General features: G+C 42.6%; 1 pseudogene; it reads left to right on the top strand.

The window, feature by feature from the left end:
- Positions 1-2347: 2347 nt before the first annotated feature.
- On the top strand, positions 2348-7047 carry LOC101994548 (annotated as a pseudogene).
- The last annotated feature ends 444 nt before the right edge of the window (positions 7048-7491 follow it).

Genomic DNA, 7491 nt, shown 5'->3' with positions numbered 1-7491 from the left:
CAGCAGGTTCACACAACCCTCCCTGGGTCACACAACCCTGACTCTGATCTTCAAGGGAAGATCCAAGATGTCTGTATGGGAGGGCAGAGGCCAGGTGGAGAGCTCGGAATATAGCTACGGCACAGGCTCCAGGTCCTGTGGTTCAGGTTCGCCAAAGAAGTGTGGGCAGCGGATCCCAGACAGGCAATTCAAGTACCTGCTAACCCGGCCATGCACGAAGAGATGCTAAGCCAATGAGGCAGGGTGTGGTATGTGATATTAAGACAAATTGAAACTCGTGCAACAAGATTCTGGTATACCATCGATCCTGAACCCTCTCTGAGACTCCTCTCGGGTATCCTGCTGTTGGCCCGAGTCATGAAGATCCTGCCACTATGGTTCTGTAGGACCAGTTCCTTCACACACTCCGGCAGGTCATAGATAGGGCAGATGTTGGGGTGGGCTAACTCAAAGCCCTGGGTGTCAGTCTGGGTGGCAGCTGATTTGATCAGCCTGGGACACTGGGACCTCGAGGGGTAGAGCCTATTCTTCTATGCCCATGCCATTGGGCCTGCTCCATGAGGGACAGTGCCAGCTCTTCTGCTGCAGTGGCCAGTGAGGGGCAGGGCCAGCTAAGGGAGGGGCCTGTTGTAGAATATTAATTTCAGATGCATTATATTTGCTTATAGTGGGGAATATTTTAATGATACAACAATGTGTTATATTGTTTTATGTTGTGTTTGTTTAACTCTATGAAGCTGTATTACTTTGCCTGTCTAAAACGCCTGATTGGTCTAGTAAAGAACTAAGCATCCAACAGTGAGGTAAGAGAAAAGATAGGCAGGGCTGGCAGACAGAAAGAATAAATGGGAGGAGAAATCTGGGAAGAGAGGAGGGAGGAGCAAGAAAAGGAGGAGAGGAGGACACCAGGGGCCAGCCACCCAGCTACATAACCAGCAATGGAGTAAGAAGGAAACAAAGGCAAATAAAATAGAGAAAGAGAAAAGCCCAGAGGCAAAAGGTAGAGAGGATAATTTCAGAAAAGATGTCTAGAAATAAGTCAAGCTAAGGCTGGGCATTCATAAGAAATAATAAGCCTCTGTGTATTTATTTGGGAGCTGTGTGTCAGGCCCCCAAAAGAGCAAAGGAATAAAAACAACCAACAACAGGTGCCGGCTCTGCCCCGGCCTCAGATTTCAACATCCATGGTTCCTGTGGCACCCTCTGGTCACATGGGGCACAGAGATCAACACTGACCCAGGCTGCAGTAGGGCCACGGACTCAGACATGGCCCTCGGCAACAGATCTGGCCTGGATGTCTCACCATGGCCTGGAGTCAGTGCAGGACACCCACATCAGTATGGCCCAGGTGGCAGCATGGCCCTTGGATACCAACATGATCTCTGGTGGCTGACTAGACCCCAGGCCTGTGTGGCCTCTGGTGGCAACACAGGCCATGAACATCAACCTCCCATGTCCTTTTATGTGGGCTGCCACCAGAAAACTTGGCTCGGATTTCAGATGGATCTTCTAACTCAAATAATCCAACCAAGAAAAATCCATCTCAGGTGTGCCCAGTTAGCCAAGTTGACAACCAAGACTAGCCATCACATACGTGTTCTTCGAGAAATACCTGTTCAGGCATTTTACAGTCTTTAAATTGGATTATTACTTATTTGTACATGTTTTAAAAGTTCCTTATTTATTTTATGTAAAATTTCTTATCGGATAGACCATTTCCGGATGTGATTCCCTGGGTTTTTTGAATAGTCTTGACTTTTTCAATAGCATCATTAGCAGAAGAAAAGATTGTTTTGGTTTTTTATTTTAAATTTATTTATTTCTTTTACATCCAAAGCACAGTTTTTGTTCCAGAAGAAAGGATTTTTATTTATTTATTTTAAAGATTTATTTATTTATTATATATACGACATTCTGCCTCGATGTATGCCTGCAGGCCTGATGAGGGCACCAGATCTCATTACAGATGGTTGGGTTGTGCGCCACCATGTGGTTGCTGGGAATTGAACTCAGGACCTCTGGAATAGCAGCCAGTGCTCTTAACCTCTGAGCCATCTCTCCAGCCCAAGAAAAGATTTTAATAAGTCTACTTTTCTCCCTTTTTGCACCAATACCTTTAAGAAGGATATATAAGAAACCACAGAGGTCATGAAGATTCACCTCAATGTCTTCTTCTGAGTTTAGTGATCTTATCATTGGGTCTTCGGCGTGGTTTTACTTAGCAGTTGTGCATGTTTAGAGGAAGGTGTCCCGCTTGTGAGTCTACATGTTAATGACTAGCTGCTCTGCCACCGTGTCATGGAAACCTGATAGATTATGATTGTAATTACACTAATCTCCATTGATCATGCTTGTTGTGTGTTCTGTTCTTACTGCAAAATATCCAGAGATAAAATCCTTGGTGCAACCTGACCCCAACCTGATCTGGATCATATCTGTGATATTCCTTGCCCAGCTGGCTTCATTTTACTCCGTGAAAGACTTGGAGTGGAATGGGTCCTATTTTGGTCCTATGTCTTTGGTAGCTGCATTAACAAACAACTCCTCAATGTCTCTGGGGATCCATGAGATTTCCCACAATTCCCCCTTTAGCCACTACAGAGCACTGTGGAACCGCTGGTTTGGAATATTTGCTAACCTTCCTATCGGAGTTCCATATTCGGTTTCCTTTAAGAGATACCACATGGATCATCATCGGTACCTCGGAGCTGATGGCATCCATGTGGACATTCCTACCGATTTTGAGGGCTGGTTCTTCTGCATTACACTCAGGAAGCTTGTCTGGATTATTTTTCAGCCTCAACTTGTGATTTTTCGTCCTCTATTTATCAACCTGAAAACAATTTCCTACCTAGAAATCATCAATACCGTGACCCAGATCATTTTTGACATTATGGTTTACTATGTTTTCAGAATTAAATCTCTAGTCCACATGTTAGCAGCCTCCCTGCTTGGCCTAGGTTTGCACCCAATTTGCTGGGCATTTTATAGCCGGACATTACATGTTCTTAAAGGGGCATCTGGATATTATGGGCCTCTGAATCTGCTGACCTTCAATGTGGGCTATCATAATGAACACCATGACTTCCCCAACGTTCCTGGAAAAAACCTGCCCCTGGAAAGTGAAAGATTTTGTAAATATTTTCATTCCTAATAGTTGTATAATCGAAATCAGTCTTCACTTAATTGTTTTTAAAGAAAGCTAGTATATTTTATCAACCAAAGCTGCTCTTTAAAATGAAAATCTAAATGTAGTGTACATCTAGTGCCCAACAGGCTAGTGTTTACTAAGGATACAGCTTTTAGATCCTGAGGCTTAGTGGTTACATTTAAGGTCCAGAAGTACTGGGAGATGTGTAAAGTCTGTTGTCCAGTAAATGACTCTGGTTAGGCCTCTCAGCATCCATTCTAGTGCAGAGAGGAGACACCATGACCAAGGCAGCTCAGGAAAGAAAGCATTTCATTAGGGGCTTGCTCACAGTTCCAGAGGGTTAGCCCGTGATCCCCATGGCAGGGATCGAGCCAGCATGCAGGAACGGTGGTGAATGAGACTGGGCCAGGCATGGACTGTGGAAATCTGGTTTATAGAGTGGCAACTTTGAGGAACACATGTTGAGATAGTGAGGTATGAAATACTTCTGTTACCTTTTCTGGAGCTCTTGCATGAGGTCACAACTTAGTTTCAATAGGTCCAGCAGGAGAACAAGGGTAGGTTTGTTTTATGCAGAACATTAGAGGGCAACTGTCCCGGGGAACTGTGACACCCCTGCACCCCTGCGAAAGGCCCATGAGGGCTACTGGACTATTCTCTCCACTGTTTACCAGGCTTACCGTTTTCAGAACAAAGTATTTGAGGAAAGCAGCACCTACCTGTGTGAGCACAACCTTGAACAAGGGTAATGTGATGCTAGCGCCCGATTCCTTGGTGTCAGTCTGCCCTGAATCTCTAGTATGGCTTTTGTTGACCTCTGCTGTGTATGTGTGAGTGCCTGCAGACACGGGTGTGTGTTTTGTGCTCGGGGAGACCAGAAGAGGGCGTCAGATCCCCTGGAATTGGAGTGACAGGCAGTTGTGAGCTGCCATGTGGGTGCTGGGAACTGAACTCGAGTCTTCTACAATATTGGAAGACACTCTTCTGAGCCATCTCTCTAGCCTAGAACTTTTATGTTTTTTTTTTTAAGTGGGTCTTCCTTAGAGACTAAGCCAGTAGTAATCCTCTGAACACATGGGGTTTTTTTTTTCCCCAAAATAAGCCACATAGAAAGGTATGTGTAACTTTCTGTAGCCATCCTGATACTGAAAACTTAGCTCATGTCAGGCATCTTGACTTAAGCCCCAGGGCATCCCTTTCTCTCCCTTCATGCTGTCTTCCTTCTTAATTAATTAATTAGTTAATTAATTAATTTTTTACATACCAAATCCATGTTCTTTCTCCCTCTGTTCTCCCACTCCTGCTGCCTCCCCTCCCTCCCCCCATCTTGTCCTCAGAGAGAGTATGGCCTCCCCTGGGAAGTAAGCTAAATCTGTCTCATCACCTCCCTGAGGTAGGACCAAGGCCCTCCCCTCCATGGCTGAGCAAGGTTTCTCTCCATAGAGAATGGGCTCTACAAGTCAGTTCATGCATTAGGGTCAGATCCTGGTCCCACTCCCAGAGGCCCCACAGACTGCCCAATCCACACCATTGTCACCTGCATTCAGGGGGCCTAGTTCAGACCCATGCAGGTTCCCCAGTGTCAGTCCAGAGTCAGTGAGCTCCCGCCAGCTCAGGTCAGCTGATTCTGCGGGTTTCCCCATCATGTTCTTTTGTTCATATTATCACTCCTGCCTCTCTTGGATTGTTCTCTGGGAGCTTGGCACAGTGGCAGGTTGTGGATCTCTGTGTCTGCTTCCTTCTGTTTCTGAATGCGGGTTCTAGCTTCTCTGGGGTTGTGGACTGTAGGCTGGTTATCCTTTGCTTTATATTTGATATTCACTTGGGAGTGAGTACATACTGTATTTGTCTTTCTGGGTGTGGGTTCCCTCACTCAGGATGGTTTTTTTCTAGTTCCATCCATTTGTCTGTGATTTCACGATGTCATTGCTTTTTACCACTGAGTAATATTCCACTGTGTAAATGTACCACATTTTTTTTTATCCATTCTTCAGTTGACGGGCATCTAGGCTGCTTTCAGGTTATGACTATTATGAACAATGCTGCCATGAACATAATTGAGCAAATGTCACAGAATAAAGGAGAAAAGACAATAAAATAAATATTAAAAAGTAATAGAGTAAAAACAAATAAGCCATGTAAAGATTAAATATACACAGAGAGTCTGGATTATGTATATTATTGTGTTTTTTTTTAATTTTTTGACTGTGAAGGAGTTAAGTAAACAACCTATATACTTTAAAGGTATCTTGACCTCAGAATTTGAGTCTAAGGATATGTTGCTTTGGAAAAGAGGTTCTTCATTTGTTTTCACAGAGGATGAGAACCTATGGAATCCTTCCAGACTAATGTGATTTGATGCACCAAAATCCTCTAAAAGGTTGCTATGAACACCCACCCAAATACTTTGCCCAACAAAAAGCAGGAAGCAGTTTAGAGAGAACTATGCCCATATTTCCAAATATTGTTTATAAATGTTTATTTACTTTTAAAGGGGATATGATATAGAGATTTACATTGGTATAGATCTTGGTTTATTGATATAAATTTAAGATCAATTTTGTAATATGTATATTTCTGCTCTTGATTAAGGTATTGTGTTTGTGCAGCTCATTTAAAAATATAATGCATAATTAAGAAATATAGGTTAATAGACAATCATCTATAACAGTCAAGCTTGTAGTCTTGTTAGTTAGGTTTTCTAGATATATAGAGATACATTTCAGTTAGATAGGTATTCTTCAAATTTTTCAGAGACATTCAGAATATGACATTTAAAATGTTTAAGAATTTAGGACTTTTCATGACAGTGAGATACATCTGCTCCTGGAAACACCAGTCTACTTCAAGAAAAAGATGGGCATCAAAGAGGCTCCTCATGGAGTTTGCTAGCCATTTGGGCAAGAAACTGCTCTTGCCTAGACTGCTTTTTGATATGCTGTGTAAACTGGACATGCAGGACACACAGAGAGATGAGTGCTGAACTTGCCTAAAGGTGATACAGTCTTTCAGAGTTCCTGCTTCATAAAAGAGTCTGCAAGACATTCTGCAGGACACAAAAGAAAATGACTGACAAACTGCCAATATAGGTGGAACTGTCTTTGAAATTTCCTGCTTTATGGAAAAGTCTGCTGGATACTATGGGCCTGTGGGCTGAAGTTGGATGCCCCAATGATACAGAAGAACTTTGGGTAACTGTCCAGGCAGTGAGATGTCTCTGTCAATTCTGGAAGTTGCTTCCAGCAACTTTGGAAGTTGCTTACAATGAACTTTCTGTTTGCTTAGGTAATATTATATCCTTCTGGAGTCTAATGGAGTTGCATAATAGATAGTAATAGTTATAGTTTTCCTTAATCATGACAAAAATAGATATAAATATAGTAACTGTAATTCTTACTACATCTCTGGGACGAAACCTGCTTGATCATGGTGGATGATGCTCCCAATGTGATCCTGGATTCGGTTTGCCAATATTTTTTTGAGTATATTTGAATCAATGTTTGTGAGAGAGTGTGGGTTCTGAAACTGAGCTGTTCATGTGATTGTGATCTGTAGTCTTTATTCATAAGACCTGCATGGAGTCTGGAGGACCATGAGCAAAGGTGGTGCCCTTTGGCTGGCTCAGTATTTTGTCCCTCAGTCTGTCAGACACTCACCTGTTGTCTTGAGGTCTCAGTAACACCCACTCTTCATCTTGCTGTGTTTTTCACTTCCAGGTGAGGAAAATAGCAACTCAGTACTATGATAAACTCCCCCAGTACAACTCCTGGATCAAAGTACTGTATGATTTTGTGATGGATGACATATTAAGTCCCTACTCAAGGAGGAAGAGGCTTCAAGAAGAAAGTAACTTTTGGAGAAACACTCTCAGAGCCAAAGCAAATTCAAAGACTTAAAATAACTGACGATGTCTATTTGTTTCCTTGTTAAAATTAAGGTCAGTGATGCTCAGAAGCTGTCCAGGAAGAGTTTTAATCTCCATAATATCAAAAAGCTGTTCTGGTTCCCTATCAGCCTGACTCTGTCACAGAACTCAGCTACCATCCCCGAGAGAGTGCTCACTCTTGTCTACCATTTTGCAAGCATATTGTAAAACTGCCCATTTCTATTATATGATTTTGTCACAATTCTACCTTTAAGATAACTAATAACTTAAGGTATTAATCGCAGTGTATCAATATCTATTGTTTCTTTGTCTTTTTCTTCCTTTATTACAATTGGTTACCTGGGTACTAAAGGAAACTTATTTTAAATTTTCCGTTCAAAAGTGGGTTTTTCCCCAGTCCATTCCTTAGTCTTGGGAAGGAAATTGACTCTGATCTCACGGGCCTGAGGTCCTG

This window comes from Microtus ochrogaster, chromosome 6 (assembly GCF_000317375.1).
Source record: "Microtus ochrogaster isolate Prairie Vole_2 chromosome 6, MicOch1.0, whole genome shotgun sequence".
In the NCBI taxonomy this organism is placed as follows: Eukaryota; Metazoa; Chordata; class Mammalia; order Rodentia; family Cricetidae; genus Microtus; species Microtus ochrogaster.
The sequence above is the reverse complement of the archived record's forward strand: the minus strand, read 5'-3'. Positions and strand labels throughout refer to the sequence as shown.